Source organism: Choloepus didactylus, chromosome 5 (assembly GCF_015220235.1).
Source record: "Choloepus didactylus isolate mChoDid1 chromosome 5, mChoDid1.pri, whole genome shotgun sequence".
NCBI classification, from domain to species: domain Eukaryota; kingdom Metazoa; phylum Chordata; class Mammalia; order Pilosa; family Megalonychidae; genus Choloepus; species Choloepus didactylus.
This window is the reverse complement of record NC_051311.1, coordinates 142,234,710-142,254,345: the sequence shown is the minus strand read 5'-3', so window position 1 is coordinate 142,254,345 and position 19,636 is coordinate 142,234,710. Positions and strand designations below refer to the sequence as shown.

General features: G+C 36.0%; 1 long non-coding RNA gene across 2 annotated transcripts in view; it reads left to right on the top strand.

The window, feature by feature from the left end:
• LOC119534556 overlaps positions 1-19,636 on the top strand; it is a 112,353-nt gene that overhangs the window by 14,121 nt on the left and 78,596 nt on the right. The window contains exon 4 of one of the 2 annotated variants that reach the window (XR_005217052.1): positions 16,775-17,002. The exons of the other annotated variant lie outside the window; for it this stretch is intronic. This is a non-coding gene — a long non-coding RNA (uncharacterized LOC119534556). Of the gene's footprint in view, positions 1-16,774; positions 17,003-19,636 lie in introns of those variants that run through there. 2 annotated transcript variants of the gene reach the window in all.

Genomic DNA, 19,636 nt, shown 5'->3' with positions numbered 1-19,636 from the left:
TTATGGTCTCTCTCACAACTACTCACCTCTGGCACTGTAACACTAAAGCAGCCACAGGCAATTCCTGAACAATGGACTTGGCTGTGATTCAATAATATTTTATTTTCATGGTTGTGATCAAAGAGCACCTGCATATGAAAACACGTGATGAATTGCAAATGCCATATAACGGCAAGTTCTAGTATGATAAAATGAACTTTTTCAAGATTATAATACCATTATGAAATGATTCATAAAAAAAATCAATAATGATAAATTAAGACAATGGTCTCAATGTTTTGCAAAGGGATTTTGAGCTGGCTCTGTGGGACAAAATGGCTCTGCGGGACCGTTGATAGTAAAATCCAAGCTGAGCAGTATGCCCCTTTCTGATTGGAATTCCAAAACACCACATGCTCTGTGGAAGGCACTGGATTTAAAGATCTTGTCAGACCTTCAAAAAAGGTTCATCTACTGACTGGATCCTTGGGATTCATATTATATTTGAAACCATGAGTTCAAAGAAGTAATAAAAAATTGTCTGTGAAATCAATTACTTAAGGAAATGCTATATGTTTGCAAGATGATATTTGAAAGTGGAATTACCCAAATTAATTCATGATTCCACAGCAGAAGTACCAGTTAGGCATCTGAGTACACAGTTTAATACATTATTTCATGAAATATTAATATTGAGAGATTAATTTAAATTGATTTAGATATACACACTCTAATAGGGGAAAATTTTTTAAATGTTATTACCAAATCATCATGCATTGGCCTATGCAGAACTGTTGCCAGGAATGGTGCTTATTTAGATGTTACTTAATATCTTCATTAATGATCTGTGGCAGGGAGTCAACAGCAGATTAATGAAATTCTAAGAAAATAATAAATCAGTAAATATATCTAGTGATCAGGGAGGAAGAGCACAAAAGTTCTTTGATGATTAAAATACAAAATGAGTCATCCTGTAAAAGTGCACAGAGTACATTGGAGAAGAGAAGATATAAAAAATAAAACAGTAAATGTGTTCACTAGCCCTGTTTTCTACTAACATGTAAAAGTGTAGACTAGATGCTACCAAGTTCCTGTATCATTTCTGAACCGATGGCTATAGCTGTGTGATCCTGGAATTTCTCTGGGGAACAGATACTGTCCTCAACTTTCAGCCATTTAGTGGAGTCTTTCTCCAGTGCCCTGTTTTAAATTATATTGTGTCTGGTTAGCATCGGTAGAGAGGAAGCTTTTTAGACTCTTCAATTTCACACACTCACACATATACAAGTGCAAACAACCATGAATTTGTCAGGTTCAAGGAAATTTATAGAGCTTATGCTTGTATAGGTAGATTTTGAAAGAAAATATAAGTAAATTTTTGAACAAAGAGTGTAAGTCTGTTTCTTAAGGTTTTTCTTTGTTTGTTTGTTTGTTTCTGTCTCTTTTATTCAGTTGAGCAGGTGAATGGGGATTCTGTTCCCACATCACCAACCTGATGAAATCAGAGAGGGTTTTCTGTTATTGGGCTGCCTGTCTCTCCTGCTGGGTCTTGTGCTCTTGTTATTTTCCTTCGCATTAGCATGCTGGGGTCCTCTCTGTTTCTACTGTTGCAGTGGCAAGGTTGACATCTCAGAAGCAAGGAAGCAAAGCAAGTATTTTGGCCAGTGTTTGGGATAAGGTTCTAGGTTATCTTTTGCCTAAGCAAGAGACACATCTCCACGCAGTCCAGCCTAGCTTTGTAGGATTTCAAATAGGGACTTGGAGATAATTCTATACCTTGCTGGTCATCATGTCCTGTGCATACATTTCTTTAGAGAACTATTTAAAAAGAGGCTGTAGAGGTTTTTTGAAGACACAATTAACATGTCTCCAGATCAATTATCATTTTACTGTCATTTCACCCCTGTGGAGCAGCTTCTTCTCTTTCAACACTGGTCTTTGTTGCAGCTCTTAGTTATAAGGTAGTCAAGTCATTTAAATTTCATTAGGACACTTATACCAATTTTTATAATGTTAAGTGGTCAGATATTTTATGAGTAGTTTTTTTCACAGTGTGCTTGTGACAAATAAATAACAATGTTCTGTAAAGTCAATTCAGTTGATGGGTATATGTAGATACGCTTTCAGATATTAACATGTACAGTAAATTTCAGGCAGTATCAAAGCCTTTCTTGAAATGATCTTTCATAATTCAGTAAAAGGTGCACACAGGAAAGTACACATATTGAATATTGATGAATCATTGAGAAATGAACACTTCAGGTAATTATCATCCTGACCAACAAATAAAGCATACCAGTGTCTTCTCTGAAGGCCCCCATGGGTCTGTCACTTACCCTTCACCTCTCCAAATTAAAAATTTTTCCAAATTCTAACATCATTGATTATTTTTGCCATTTGTGATTTTCATATGAGTGAAATCATATGCTACGTACTGTTTTTGTTTGGCTTCTTTTGCTTAATACTGTGCTTGTAGCATTCACTCCTGCCCTTGCAAGTAGCAGTAATTTGTTCATTTTAATGGTCTTATGGGGGGTGATGATGGTATTCACCTTGTTCCCAGTTTGGTGTTATTGTGACTAAAGCAGCTATTAACACTTCCGCATGTATCTTTTCAAATACGTATGTACACATTACTTTTAACTTTTAACCAGTGATTGGAATTGCTAGGTCATTGGTAAGGCACCTGTTCAACTTTAATAGTTTCCATCAAGTGGTTTTCAAACTGGTTACATCAATTTAACATGCTAACCAGAAATATAAGCAGTTCCCATTACTCCCCATTCTTGGTCAATTTGATATTATTAATCCTCTTGCCATTCTGATGGGTATGAAGTGGTATCAAATTGTGGTTTTAATTAGTATTCTTTATGATTTTCAGTAATCAATGAGGAGACTGTTCATTGAGCATCTGAATGTTCTTTTGGTGAAGTGCCTGTTCAAGTTTCTTGCTCATTTCTAAATTCTGGATACAATTATGCTGTTACTTGCATTTGCTACGAATATTTTTTTTTCTGAGTTCACAGTTTTCCTTTTCATTCCCTAAATGGTACATTTCAAAGAACAGAAGTTCCTACTTTTAATGCAATCATATTTATCAGTCCTTTTCTTTATAGTTCATGTTTTTTGTTTTGATTTAGCTCTGTTTAAGAACTCTTTACCTAATATGAATCATGATAATATTCCCCTATATTATCTTCTTTATTGGTTTACCACTCATATTTAGTTATTTATTCCAACTGTGATTTCTATTTTTGCTATGAGATAGGCATCAACTTTTATTTGTTTTCCATATTAGTGTGCAATAAGTCAGCATCCTTTTTTGAAAAGAACATCATTTTACCATTAGTCTGCAATGTCACATTTGCTCTAAGTGGAATCTTTCTATTTGCATGTGTATTTCTGGATTCTATTTTGTTTTGTATTTTTTGTGTCATTTGGTCAACAGTATCTTTCATGAATTCTTATGGCCTTAAAATAAGTCTTGTTATCTAGTGGAATAAGTCCTCCTTGCTTGTTCTTCATGTTAGTCATAATTATTATAGGCCCTATGGATTTCCAGATAGATTTTAGAACCAGCTTTCCTATTTCCACACTTACGAATTTCCTGAAGTTATGATTAGGATGGTATTTACCTATAAAGCAATTTTGGGGAATACTAACATCTTCGCAGTGTTGAATCTTTCAATGAAACATGACCAACATAGTAGGTCTTATTTAATTTCTTTCAGTAAATTTTTAACATTTTCTTGTTTGAATCTTACACAACCTTCAAAGTTTTGTTTTTTGATATTAGATATTTTTGAAACCATGGTAAATGGTACCATTTAAAATTTTATTGTATATTTTTCCTTGTATACCTTGTATCTTATACAGAGTGACTTTGCTAAACTGATGTATATTTTTCCTTTCTGTAAGTTACTTTAATATTTCAAATCTTCTGAAATATATTAATTGAAGCAGAAAGTTTTCATGCATTTTCTCATTTTCTTTTATTAATGTGAAATTCATGTCACATATAATTAGCCAGTTTAAAAGGTATAATATAGTGACACTGAACTACATTTATAGGTTGTGCAACCACCTATCTAGAGTCAAAATATTTCATCACCATAAAAGAAAACCACATACTCATAGAACAGTCACTCACTCCCTATTTTCCCCTCCCCCAACCCTTGGAAAAGTTTCTCTGTGGATTTTCCTATTCCATGTATTTCACATATATGGAATCCTACAATAAGTGGCATTTGTGTTTGGCTTCTTTCACTTACATTAGTATTTTCCAAATTCTTTTGTAGTTAACCCTTCACCCACCCTGAGTCCCTGCCAAACATTTATTTTTGTCCCTATAAGTTTGCCTTAACAAGAATGTCATATAGATGGACTCATATGTTATGTTGCACTTTGAGTTTGACATTTCACTTAAAATTATGCATTTGGATTCATCCATATTATTGCATGTATCTGTGTTTTGTCCCTTTCTATTATTGAGTATATTTCATTATTTGGATGTAGCATAGTTTGTTCATCTTTTCTCCAGCTGGAGAAAAATTGGATTTATTTTCCATTTTTTAATGACTACTAATAAAGCCCCTATACTTATTCACGTGCAGATTTTGTATGAACACAGGTTTTCAACTCATTTAGACTGATACCCAGAAGAGGGAATTTTGAGCTATTTTGGTAAATAAATGTATGTTTAACTTTATAAGAAACCGACAAACTCTATTTCAAGGTGTCTATCATTTTGCATTTCTACCAGCAATGTATAAAACTATGCTTCTAATTATTCTTTCCCATTTTTGGGATATTGTGGTCAAACATTTTAGTTCTGTACCACTAAAACACACAGTACATCGCTACCATTTTTGCTTTATATCCTCAGTTATCTGATTTTCTCACATTTTGGTGAGGATTTATGAAATGTATAATTTTTTGTGCAATGTCTGTAAAATTTTGTAATGTCTGTCTGCATTTTTCCTCTAGCTCATGTTTTAGTAAATGGTTATGTCCTTCTCACAGAATTAGTTGGGGTCTGTTTCCTAAATCCCTGTTCTCCATGGTTCATGCAATATTGGTGCTATTTCTTCAATAAATATTTAGAGGATTTCCCTAGAAAACCATCTGCACCTGAAGCACTGTTTGTGGGTCTACTTCAGAGACATCACTGCATTGTTTTCTGCCTTACAGCATTTATTTTGATGTCACCCACCTGCCTTCTCATTGTTTCTTTGAAACAGTTCATTAATTTTTCTTCTTGCTGTTTTTATATCCTACATAAAATTCCCAAAACTCTTTGGGTTTTAATAAGGATGTGCATAATCAGATGTGGTGGTCTGAAGCTGTACTTACCTCAGAAAAACATGTTCTTAAATTTAATCCATCCCTGTGGGTGTGAACCCATTGTAAGTAGGACCTTTAGATGAGGCTACTTCAGTTAAGGTGTGGCCCACCTCTATCAGGATGGGGCTTAAACTTCTTACTGGAATCCTTTATAAGAAAGAAATTCACACACACAGAGAAAGTCACAGGAAGTAGAAGCTGACATCAGAGAAACCCAGTAGAGATGGGAGAGACCAGGAGACACTGCCATGTGCCTCGCCATGTGAAGGAGAGCCGAGGATTGCCAGCAGTGAGCCCCAGCACACAGGTCTTCAGGAAGAAGTCATCACCTTAATGGCATCTTGATTTGGACTTTTGTTTAGACCCAAACCTGTAAGCTAATAAATTCTCATTGTTTAAGCCTGTCCATTTCATGGTGTTTGCATGGGCAGCCAAGGCAACTAAAGCAACAGATGTTTGTGGATGTGGATGTATGTGTGTTTCAACTTCTTTTATTTTATGTTTATAGAGTCCTTTATTCCCTTCTTCTCTGTTCTTCATTCATATTGTAAAATCCTCACCCACTACAGCTTGTCTTGTTTCTTTCTCATTTGCTCTCATCTCACCTTTCCCATCATCTCCAATGATGTGTATGCAAGATTTTTATAATATAATCTATTTTTAAAATATTCTTTTCAGTGCATTCCATTGTTTTTCTGTATATATCTATATGGAAGTTTTCCACTTTCCTACTTTTCTTATTCACCATTACAGTCTTTAGCTGTGATTACTGAATTCTTAATTTTAACTTATATTTTGTTTATTTATAAGATCCATCTTTAATTTTCCTGAATACATTGTCCATCAATATTTTAAGTTCTTGTCTGTTGCCTCTAATATCTAGATCTATTCTGTTTTATATCCTAGTTTTAAGCCTTTTGTCCTTGATCTTTATCTGCATTTTTGTTTATTGAATGCCAGACATCATGTTCTGTGCATACAATTTGCATGGTGTCAGAAACTGCAAATTAAAGAGGCTCTAGATGAGAATTCTTTCTCCAGGGTGCTTTACTTAGCCACTGCATGGTAGAAAAGTTAGGTTGGATAGAACTGTCTCAAGGTTGCATTGCCCTTTTGGTGGGGCTTTTTGTGTCTCAATTTCCTTGGTTTCTATTGTGTGGCTTTTCACATTTTCTACCTTAGGGCATGTTTGTGGGGGTGTTCACTGCCCCCAATTCCACTGCTCTGGGTCCTGAACACTAATACCTGTTTCATCAGCACCAGAAGACTGCTAAAAACCCCAATGTGCTCTTTAGATATTTTCTGCTTTGCTTTATATCACCCTGCCCAATGTAGTTTCCAAATTCCACAAGTACCAGCTGAGGGTTAGACTAATTTCTCTGTCTGTTCCTTCTGAAATTCCTAAATTTTCTTTTCAGCCCCACAAGCCTGACTGATATTCAGTTGGTTTCTATACCTCATTGAAGGGAGAGATGCTGTAGCAAAAACCTGTAGGAGCAGAGATCCCTGAAAAGGAGAACTGAGAGAAGTGTGTCAATATTTTGTAGACTTTTTTTCTCTCATGATAATTTTCATTTCTGGGCACAGAACATGGGTCTGAAAATCCAGCCAAAGTTACAGTTGACCAGGGAGGAGGGGGAGAGGCTGTTTATCTTGTGTAAGCAGGTGCCAGGGGTGGCCTTGAGGACCTAATTCTAGGGTCTAAAATGCTAAAGCCTCATGACAGTGCAAAGCCCCTGTGCTCTTAAGGACAGGGTTGGAATGCTGAGTCAGCATGATAGTGCAAAGCCCCTGTACTCTTAAGGACAGGGTCGGAATGCTGAGTCAGCGTGACAGTGCAAGAGCCTCTTATGTTACTGTGGACCAAGGAGCTGTTGAGACCCCGTTTTATTTTAATTCACTATAGTCCTTTACATATTAATCATAGTTATTTCAATTTCCTTGTGTGATAATTCCAGAATCTGAATCAGATTTGAGCGTGGATTTGATGCTATCTTTGCCTCTCCAGACTGCTTACTCTTACTTTTGTGGTGCATTACAACGTTGGCAGCTGGGGCTCATGTAATGGGTGATAGGAACTGGGGGGTATAGATCTTTAATGTGGGGTTTTATGTTACTGTGGTCAGAGGCTGTGCTGTGTTTACTGTTTGCACGTACCTGTGGGTGTCAGAGACTTTAAAGTCCTCTAGGGTCTTTTCTTTGTCTCTCCTCTTGGCTCTGGGCTTCTCTGAGCTCTCCTTCTCAGAGACTGGGTCTTGCAGCTCTTCCAGGTATACAACACCTACACTGCAGCCCTGTGTGACCACGTTTGGGAGAGTGGGAGTGCTCCAGAAAGTTACAATTAAATTGCAGGCTTTCAGTGGGCCTGTGTCTCCAGACTGTGAACTTTGTAAGAGTGTCCACAGTGGTGCTTTCCCTCCAAGTTAGAACATTAGACTACAGGGCACTGGAGAGTGTGACCTGCCCTTTCAGCAGTTGCATAAAGGCTCTTACAAATCTTTCCTCCTGGAGAATAGGCTTTTGTGATGGAGAATGATCTGAGCATATTTCACACTGATCAGTCTTCCCCTCCCTCTGCCAGTCAGAAGGGGTCTTTCGTGGATTCTTACCCTGGGAACCTGATTAGGTGGTGATGGTTAAAACCCATGAAAGTGGGGTGACCCCCTCCCAAGACTGTGGCCCCTTTTGTCAGTTCCTACTGACCCTCCAGGAATTTTTCAGAACTACTATTTGCTCTAAACTTTAACAGCATTCTTTATGCAATGAGTCAGATTCATCTTATTTTGGCCAGGCTGCTTGCCCCCAACACTGTTTTGGTTTGGTTTAATAAACAGCTTTCCACTCCTTGAAGCACAGAATTTCCCCAGAGCTCAAAAGCACATCTGTGCTTGCCACCAACATGCCTCACGCCAAACCCACAACCAACCATCCTCACCACCCTCGAGTCCCCAGCCCTTTTCCCTTTAATCTCGTGTTTGCTTTGAACTAACCCATCCTTGACTCCTGCAGGAAATCCACTAACTTCTGCCTCTGGACCACAACAAAGGCACAAGCATTCAGGTCTCTTTCTCTGCCCCTCAAGCACTTCCCATCAACCCCTTGCAGCACCCCTGTATCCCTCGGACTCATGAATAAACCGATTATCTTTTCTCATGCTTTGGTGTCTCCATCTCCAGGGCCCTACCTGACCCCCACCCAGACTCAAATTCAAAACCCAACTTAGCTGATTCAAAACACCACTGAATCGTTCCTATCAGTTTATGGTTCCAGAGGCTCCAGGAAAGCAGATCTTGGCAGTGACTCTCTGGATTTCCCTCTTTCTCCAGATTTCAGGGTGGTTTGTCCTGTAAGCTTGGTTCCCTGATATGCAAATCAAATTATTGATTTTCTGTTTATTCAACATTTTTGTAATGTTGGAAGGATGGGCTAACAACCCCTCAGCTCTTTATGTTAGATCTAGAAGTGGAAGTCCAACATTTTAAAAATCAAAATGTCAAGAATTTATTAAATCATTGAAATACCATAGTAGGAACATCAGTTTGTGTCAAACGATAATTCCATCTGTTTTGTTCCTCACCTCAGTGTGCTTTTACATAAGTAGTGATATACAAGATTCACTTATTTCACAAGAACATCTCTGTTGGCAGTTCTTTTTAATTGTATTGTTTAACTAGTGTTATCCATTTCTGCTCAACCTGAATCTGATTTTTTTCTACATTATAGATAGCTTCATTTTTTCAAATATCAATTTGCAGTTTTAATGTGGGCATATTTTCCCAATAGCAATAACTTCCTGTTGTGAAGCAGAACTAAACAGAATGATTTGTCTGTTTGCAGTAGGGCCTCAAACTCTGAATCTAATTGTTCATGTGCAAAACTCCTGCTTTATGGAGCATTACTCCTATTTTTATAGACAATTTGGGGTGGGGGCCTTGGTGAGTGCTTTCTTAATTTAATGGACTTTAATATTCCATCACCAGCTGCCAAATAATTTGTGGAACTGCATTATCATTTTGTGTATGTGCCCTAAGAGAGAGACAAAAGTAAAAAGGCTGTTTGTCAAGCATGTGGCAAAGAAAAGTAAACATCACCTACTAAAATGCAATTATGTGGAGTCTTCTCTCTTGTGTATGCAATAAAAAGAATAGAAAAATAAGACCTTTTTAATTTAAATTCTAAAAGTCATCAATAATGGAAGTTTACACATAATTGCTTGGCAATAATTTGTTGCTTCTTACAAATTTAATAATGACACCAATGACTATATAATAACTCTACACAGAGTTTTCCCCTTTTAGTTTAATGTATCCATGCTATAGAACATTGTAGCTAAGGTAAATCTAAGTTCATATACTGTGTGTATGTGTGGAATTTCAAAGATGACTGCACAATAAATAAAACCAAAATAGCTTAAGGCCATTTCTGGTTTCTTTGTTTTATGTTTTTGTTTTGTTTTTACCCCAAATGTGAAATTCTCCATATAACTGGAAATTTAAAGCTTACCTAAATGGACAAGCTTGCCTATATATATAGTTAATGTATTTTTCCTTGACATTCAGACAATTGTCTTCCTTCTCTACTTTAAAGGACAGTCATTGCAAAAAGTATCATGAATTCTTCATTTACTGTGTTTTCAATGCACTTTAGAGCTTGAATGTTCAACCCACATTCAATGTAAGAAACCAAAAATGAATCAAGATATTGCCAAGGCTCATCTTCCTACACATTACTGAGGTTGCATTGCCTCTTTCCCTATTGTACTGAAAAAAGTTAACATAGCAAGTTTATCTGCCTCTTCTTTAAAACACCTGTTTTAAAGACCTGTTTGCTGTCTTCTGGGAACTTGTTTTTCAAGAAAGCTCCAATCACTCCCACAACTGAAAAGAATGGGCCATTATACCTAAACTGTGGTTTAAGCTGACCACATGCTTTCCTTCTGGGAGCTTGGACTTTTTGGACATGTCAGACAGAGGGTGCCTATGTGCCCAGCCTCCAGTAAACGCCTGGGGCACTGAGTCTCCAAATGAGCCTCCACGGTGGACAACACTCCCCATGAGTTGTCACAACCTGTTGCTAGGGAACTAAGGGCGTCCCACGTGACTTCACTGGGAGAGGACTCAGAAATCTTGCACCTGGTTTCCCTGGACTTCACACCAGGCACCTTTTCCCCTTGCTGATTGTACTTTGCCTCCTTTTGCTGTAATAAATTTTAGCCATGAGCGCAACTGTATGTTGAGTCCCATAAGCTCTCCTAGAGAATTACTGAAGCTGAGATTGGTCTTGTGGACCTTCAACACATCCACACACTGAGTTTTACTAATTTAGTTTAGAACAACACCAGCTTTCCCTCTGTCAACTTGCTAGCTCATATGAAGCCTTCCTTTATGTTATTTCAGAGAAGCATAGTATATTTGACTTACTTGATTTTAGGATTGATATTTTGCTTTACAACTGACTTGTTTTAAGTCTTAAATAAGTAAACAAACCTTGAAATCATGCTTTCTTAAACTGCATAATGAAAATCCATATGGCCATTTTAGTGACACGCTGTAGATATCAAAAACATTTTGACCCCTCCTGTTCTGGTTTGCTAAAGCTAACGGAATGCAAAATACCAGAAATGAATTGGCTTTTACAATGGCAGTTTATTAGTTCACAAATTTACAGTCCTAAGGACAGAAAAGTGTCCAAACCACAGCATCAACAAGAGGATACCTTCACTGAAGAAGGGCTGATGGCATCCAGAACACCTCTGTCAGCTGGGAAGGCATGTGGCTGCTATCTGCCATTTCTTTGGGTTGTGTTGCTTTCAGTTTTTGATTCAGCGGCCTTGTCTTTAGGCATCCATGGGTTCTCACTTAGCTTCTCCGAGGAGTACACTGGGCTTCATCTCTCAGGTTAGCATCTCCAAATGTCTTGCTTTCTGCATCTCCAAGTGTGTGGGTCTGTGCTGGCTCTCTTAAGAACTCCGGTGAACTAACGAAGAACATCTTGAATGGGCAGAGTAACACCTCCATGGAAATAATCTAATCAAAAGGTCTGATCCACAGTGAGTCTGCACCCACAAGAGTGGATTATGTTCCTGGCATAGATAACAGTTTCAAACTGGTATACCTCCTTATCCATTTTGCTGCATAACATTAAAAACATAAAAAGTCATTTAAAATGTAAATATCTTCTTTAAAATTCCTTTCCACCATATTGAAATAATTGAATTTTGATTGTGTTACTTTTAGTTGTATCAGTTAATGCGTTTTTGTTTGCAAGTAATAGTCAGCCTCTTAAACAATTAAGGGTTAATACCACAGTTAATAAGAAGTCCTGGGGAATGTGATTCCGGAATTGGTTAATTGAGCAACACACTCACATCACCAAGGACCCTGGTGTCTTTGATATTTCTGTTTTGCATCCTTGACATTTTAAATGTCTTCAGGTTTGACTTCTCATGATTTAAAGATTGTTGCCACAACTCCAGGCTTGAGATCCTCACAAACACAATCAAAAAGGAAGAAGAAGAAGAATATCTCCAGGCACATCTTCATTAATCAGGGAGAAAAAAATCTCCCTGGACAACCCCCGGAAGAGGTTTTCGCATATTTCATTGGCCAGGGAGCTAATCACGTTAACAAACCCTGAAGAAGCCATTCTCTGCCAATTGAAAAACAATTACCATAATTTGATTTGGATTAAACAAAATTTACATATTGGAACTAGGGAAATGCCACCTTCCATTAGCTCATGAAGAGCCAACAATGGGAAGAATATTCCGTCTCCGTCAAAAAGGAGGGTTGGGAAGAATGACAGCAGGTTACCCAGGTAAGGGCACCTGCCACTGAGAGTCAATCCAGCAAGGATGGATAATGCTAATAGCTGTCAAGTCGTCAGAAAACACATGTATCTCTTAAAAACATTTCGTTTATTCACAAGTTCAACTTATTTGTTATTCTAATTTAATATTTATCATTGTATTTATTATTCTAACTCTATTCCTTAATTCCAAATTTTAGTAGCAATATCTTTTTCAGTTGATATACCATAATTAATTTCCTGGCTATCGTTAACCTTGTGGCCATTTTTTCTGATATTCTCTAATAAAATAAATCTAGAATAAAAGAGCCATATTTCGTTATGAAAATATCTTTATAAATGTTTTCAATATTTGGATTTGAAAGTGCTCTAAAGCACTCCTTCTATGAAATTCAATAATATGACTAATTATTGTATTGGTTTTAAGAATTTTATTTTTTTTAAACCTAGTAGCCTGACATGGTTTGGGTATCATACCGTATCTTTGATGCATTGTGCCGAGTTTCTGAAGTTTTGGAAAATTAAGAGTCAATGAAACATTTATTTTTATTTTAATGGAAATGCTTCCAATGTTTTTCCTAATTAAAATAATTGTCTTGGTCTAGCAAGTACAAACTTTAAAATGTTAAAGAACACTACATCAATTATTATTTAAAATGTAAGCTTTTGAAGGTATTAGAATTTTAATTTTTGAATTGCTTTTGATATCCACTAATAATCACTAAGTTTGAAAGTTATGTATGTCAGAATATTTAGTGTGTAACTGAGAATTACAAATAGTTTTTATACATCAAACATTAGCATTCTCTTGTAATTTTTATGTAATTTTTGTTACTAGATCTCATTTTGGCTTCTTTCTATTACTCTAGATAGACTATTTCTCTGTTTCTGACTCCCATTTTTCCAGATTGGCTCATTCAATTTACTTTTTCTAATAGTTAATTATTTATAGTCACATGTATTATGGCTTTTTGAATTTACAGAATTTTGAACAGAAAACAAATTCTAAATTACCTTTGTATAAATATATCATATCCAGCTTACTAACATTGAAACAACAATTTTTTTTCTATTTTTGATAACACGGTGAATTGCATTTTTCGATTTTAGAATATTAAATAGCCTTTGCATTTCTGGATTAAACATTACTTGGTCTTGTCATATTATTCTTTTTATATATTGCTGGATTTGACAATATTTTATTGAGATTATTTTGCATCTCTATTCATGAGAATATTGATCTATAATTCTCCATTCTTGTACTGTCCTTATCATATTTGGTATCAAATATATGTTGATCTTATAAAGAGTTGGCAAATGTTCTTTCTTTCTTCTTTAGAATACTGTGCAAGATTGATGTAATTTCCTGCATAAAATTTTTTGAAGAATTAATTAATTCCTTTGTGAGAAGGTCTTTAAGAAGAGATTGAAAATGAGATTTCTAATTTTTTTCCTCTCTTCTTTGTCAGGTTGCATTTTTAACAAATTTATTAATTTTTTCCAAACTGCCAAATAATTAGTGTAAATTTATTCACAATATACTCTTATTTTTTATGTTTTTAACTGCGGTGATGTAGCTGTTTTCATTACTGATTCTACTTTCACAAGTTATCCCCCCTTTCCACCTTTTTGATTGATATCTTGGGTGGTTGGAGTTCAGGGAAAAAAAATTCCATAAGCAGCCCATGTTATATCCGCTTATATCCTAGATGTTTTATTTTGGCTGCCTTTTTTAAAAAAATGGATACAGTTCATCCTTAGAAATTTATTGAAATTGCATATTTTTCTTTAGTTATTGAGTTTTTGTTGTGTTTAATATGAGACCAGTCAGATATTTTCCCATTGTAGGAGAATGACAGCTTCTTGCTGCATCTCAGAATAATGATTTATCTTTCAATTCCAGTAACTTAACCAAGATATGAATTACCTTCTATTAAATAGATTCCATTTTCATTTCCTGGAAAATTTTCTATATTTTATGTCTAATTATATTTTTAACTTCCATTTTAAATATTCTCTATTTGGTGTCACCAATTTTCCTTACACATTGTCATCGATGTCCTTCTTAAATTTGATCATTCTCCTAAAATTTTTTTTAATCTCTTGTCTTTTCATTCTGCCAAAATCAAACAAAACAGCAGCTGTTAATTCAATGAAGAATTATGCACACTCAAAGTTATTCAGAGTTTTCATAAATTATATGGCCAGAGCTTCTGTTAGGATTGAAAGCTACTCACTAGTTGTGCTGGTTTGCATATATTATGCCCCCTTAAAAGCCATATTCTTTAATGCAGTCTTGTGGGGGGTAGACTTATTAATCTTTTTGATTAGGGTATGACCTCTTGATTGAGTGTTTCTATGGAGATTTGACCCTGTCCATTCAGGGTAGGTATTGACTAGTTTACTGGAGTCCTTTAAAGGGAGCTCACACAGAGAGCAGCTCAGAGAGACTTTTGGAGAGATGCTTGGGAGCTGATGCTTAGAGATGCTTGGAGGCGTTTGGAGATGCTAGCCCAGAGTTTGCTCCAGAGAAGCTGAGAGAGACAAGCCCAGAGACATTTTGGAGAATGCCATTTTGAAACACAGTCTGCTAGCAAAGGACCAGCAGATGCCAGCCACATTCCTTCCAAGCTGTCAGAGGTGTTCTGGACACCATCAGCCACTCTTCAGTGAAGCTCTAGCTAACCCGAACACTAGCAAAGGGGTCTTATACTTCTTTGTTTTCAGAAAGTCAGTAAGATTCTTCAAAAATGTCTCTATATAGCAACCCAACCAAGGCAGCTGACGGAGGGAGTACATTCTTAACAAAAATTCTGATATCCACTGAAGTCTCACATCTTTCTGTGACCCAGAAACCAATTAATTTTATAAAGAAGAGGTTTACTATAGTTTGTAATTTTCTAATTTTAGTTTAGATGAGACAGCTAAATCAATTGTCAGGTTTGTCTTAGGGTTTTCTCCCCTGAAGAACAGTGTTCATTGTTCAAAATGTGAGCAAACTGTTGTTTAAAATTGAGTAATATTACAAATATTATTTTATGCTCCCTATTATGATTCTCTTTTTCCAGAGAAACAAAAAAATGTAGTTGAATCACCTGAAAATGAGCACTCTGCTACTAACATCTACCTCATGTAAACTTTTACCAGTTCCTTTGTGCAATCTATTCCAATGTCATTTTGGATGAAAATCTATAGAGTAGAAATGGCCATGAGAAGTAAACATTGATCTCATGAATTTTACCTGGGGTTGGATCAGAGGGTAGACACAAACTTTGTTTGGCACAAAAAATATGTCGACTTTGAGGATTATGTCAATACCAAGAAATCTCCAAATATATTTTAACCCTTTACATGAATTTTATACCACTGGTCATGTATTTATCAATTCTAATTGTTACTTTTATGTTATGATTCTTCTTTCAGTCAGCCTCATCCATTTGTAGGTGAGCTATATAAACTTTTCTCTTTATTTTGCTGCCATTACATCTGGAAATGGTCTGAAAAATTCTTTTAAGTGTATTTATTTTCTAATGAACATTTCTGAAAGACTGATTAAAGTAGCTTACAGAGATATATTTTCATTATAGAGTAGCAGCATTAAAAATAAATATTTATTAAGTATGACTATAAAATTATGCCATGAATATATCAGATGTAGAAATGCAATACACAAGACCCAAATACTTGACACAAAAGCAGCTAGAATTTTAGCTCTAAGCTTACTGAGACACATACTAACATCTTTCATTCATATAATGTTTTCAGTTTATAATTTACTAACGTTCTATCTTAAAAGAGGCTAAATGAAACAAGTACAGTTACTTAGATATCAGTGGAGGCATTACAAAATCAAATGTCAGCACCCAAAAGTTCTTGGTTTAAAAAACATGCAAAATGTGCTATTTTTCCATTTTCAACTTTAAAGAATGCATAATTTCTTAAAGAATTAGCTAATTACTTTAGCATTATAAAACTGAGATGATTATGCTTACACACTAAGACAAGGATACAAGACAAGAAACTACTTTGATGTTCTTAGAAAAACAATGCTGAAGAAATGCAAAGTAATACAATTTTATTATGAGCCAAATGCCAACATAATTAATCACTGAAAATGTAAAAACAGTTACAATTACAGTATTTTTGTAGCCAAGACTTTTTGTTATCCTAAAGCTATAGCAATTCATAATTATTAACAAATCTGTTATTCATGGGAAAATATTACCTATCTAACTATGAAAAGTAGAATAGTATACTGAAAGGTAAAAAATGCAATTAGGGCATTAAAATGTGATTATGGTAAGTGAATTACTCTGTTGTCTCATTTAATGAACTAATATTTCTACTTGCATTCCATTATTAAGAAATTAAAAAATAATATGAGACAATACTGTATTATTATTAAATTTCATCTGTTTTGTAACTTTATTAGTGATAAATGAGTAAGCCTCATTATTTTCATTTCAAATTCTCAGGTTTTTAATTGGCTTATGGAAAAGTTGATAACACTGTTTAAAAATACAATAAATTTAGCATTTATAATTTAGGAAATTATTTGGATTTGAAATAGAAAGAGGGAAATGAAGCCAAAGCAGTATAAATAAATTACACCAACAGTTGATGTTTTCTCTCTTTTTTAACACAGCAAATTGGAACTCTGGCTGATGGCTTTGACCATGCTAACGATTCATACTTCCTCAGCAAGAATCACAAAGAATAATGATGTTAGCTGAACTCTTCCAGCAAGAAACAAACTTTGACTTTTGCTCTTGACCTCTCAAGATCACTTTTATAATTTCACAATGTGAGAGAGGAGGACATACAGAGTCAAAGTCCATAGAACACAATTATAGGGGAAAAAAATAAAGCATTGTTTTAGCCAGTATGGTGGTTTCCTTGTAACATTCATTAATACCTGAATGACCACAGAAATGTGGGAAAATAAAATGATACACTCTAGATAACTAACCTGATAATCAAAGGATGATGTACTTCCTCAAGCAAAAAAAGAAATATTTGGCAGCATCCTCCAGTTCAGCAATGCATCTGAGATACTCAGCTCAGACTGTTTGTCACATATACACAAATGAGTTATACATATATTTAAATATTTTAAGTTTAATCAAATACCTTTTCTCATTTGCTTTGACTTCCCTTTGCATTTCCTGTTATCTGTGCCTTGATGTTTCAAAGCAAAAAAAAAAAAAAAAAGTAAATATGTTATGTTTTGGGAAATTATGTTTTCTTGCATGATGACCCTTTCCAAGGGTAAAAATAGCTCAATTATCAAACAAGGAAAGAAAATGCTAAATTTTAAGAATTCTAGTGCAAAGTCGGAGCCCCCTTGCCTTGTGCAGGGAGATTTCAGAGCTGACCTCTGCCCACTTCCCCAGCCTCAGTCACTTTGAGCGACCCTCCCTTTTACTCGTTGCTGAACATGTATTTATCACAGCTGCCCACTGCACCCCATGAGACAGTGTTTTTCTAATGATGTGAGTTTGCTAGTGGCAATGTGTCCAACTTTTCACCTGGCTTAGTCTTCCAGTGCCGCTGGAATCAGCTTCAGTTGGCATCACCTTCACTGTCAGGCTTTCCTTGCCCTCCTCCCCCACGACAGCTAGTTCAGAATCTATCAGTGGCTAACAGATGTGGAAAGCAAAGAGTTTTCCAGACCCTTCTAGAAGAAAGGGAGTTCCTGAGGAGGCAGCACATCTAGCTCCATGTCCAAGGCCTAGTTTGGAGAAACTGAAGGGCCCGGGCATAAAGATGTTCAGCGGGGGTAACCGTGGAGCTGGCAGGGATCCCCAAAGTAAGGAGGATTGATGCAATAATTATGATAACATCTGTCATTCAGAGGGAATGTGTTTACCACATTCTAAACACGTTGAGTAAACAATACTGGCTATACTTAAATGATGCTTTTGTTTTGTTTTGTTTTGTTTTACTGAGCATAGATACATACCAGAGTTAGAGAACAGTATCTGCCTAATGTCAAAACCTGTAAATTTCATGTTTCCCTCATAGATTTCAATAATCAGAAACTTTGTTATATATGTTATTCAAATTCATTTAACAACTGCCATTCACTATTTTTTGCCTAAGGAATTCAGTCTTCAAAGAACTCCTTGTTTCTGTTTCATTAATTGGTTGTTCACAGGAGAACACTAGAAGTGAAATATTTTTGTCCATTTCTCCTCTCTAGTCCCCAATCCATGTGAAAATCAAGATAATAGTCATTAAAACACATGATGATTTGGCCCCTATTTTATTTTGAATAATCTTTTAATGCTATGTATCTGAGGGAAACTAAAATCTGAGCTTATATTTTATACAGAAATATGTTTCTTCCTTTAATGTTAAAAGAAACTGTAAATTAAGTTTGTGCTTCCACCAGATTGTATTCCCTTTTGTGATGGTTAAGTTTACTTGTCAACTTGGTTAAGTTACGGTGACCCGTTGCTTGGTCAAACACTGGCTTAGATGTTGCCATGGAGGTGGAGGTTTTCTGGAGAGTGAATTAGCATCTGCAATCAGTTGACTATGAGTCAAGGAGATTATCCTCCATAGCATGTGTGGGCCTCACCCAGTCAATTGAAGGCCATAAGAGTAAAGAACTGAGGATTCCTGAGGAAGAGAAATTTCTGCCTCAAGACTGCATGATCTACTTCTCTCTGAGTTTCCAGTCTGCTGGCCATCCCTGTGGATTTCAGACTTAAGACTACACCATCACTCTTACCAAACTTCCCTAGTCTGCCAACCTGAATATGGATGTCAGACTTGCCAGTCCCCACAACTGCATGAGCCAATTCCTTAAAATAAATGCCTTTACACACACACACACACACACACACAATACATATTTGTACACCTACATACATAGGTGTATACTACATACAAACAGCCCATTGGTTCTGTTTTTTGGGAGAACATGACTGATAAACCTTCCTTGCTTTTTGTTTTGTTTTGTTTTGTTTTAGTCAAATTTAAGTTGGTTGAAACAAGCTAACACCCAAGACAGACCTTAACCCAAAGAAGAAAGTGTTATTAAGTATCAGGAGTATTTGAAGTTACCCAAGAAGGAGGTCAGTAGTGGGGGGACCCAGCAAGTGAGGAGAAAGTTTATAGAGCTGCTGCCTCAGCCTGGTTTTCATTGTTTATCTGCACAATTGACCTGATCCTGTTCACAGAGAAACATGCGCATCAACATACATTGCTTCCAAACAACCTTCAGATCACTTCAAATTACTTAGTCAGCCAATATTTGCTACTAAGTATAGGTGTTCAGTGTCCTTCTGCCAAGTATAGACAGAAAAAGGCCAACAATATGTTGCTGTCTTAAGTAGAGTGTCCAATTCTGAACTAATCATCTTTAGCCAGATAGGAGCTTGGAATGTTGAGCACCTATGGCTTCAGGGGATCACTGTATATGCATATACACACACATACACAGATGTGTGTGTGTATGTGTGTGTGTGTGTGGAGAGAGAGAGAGACATTCTCAGAGAAG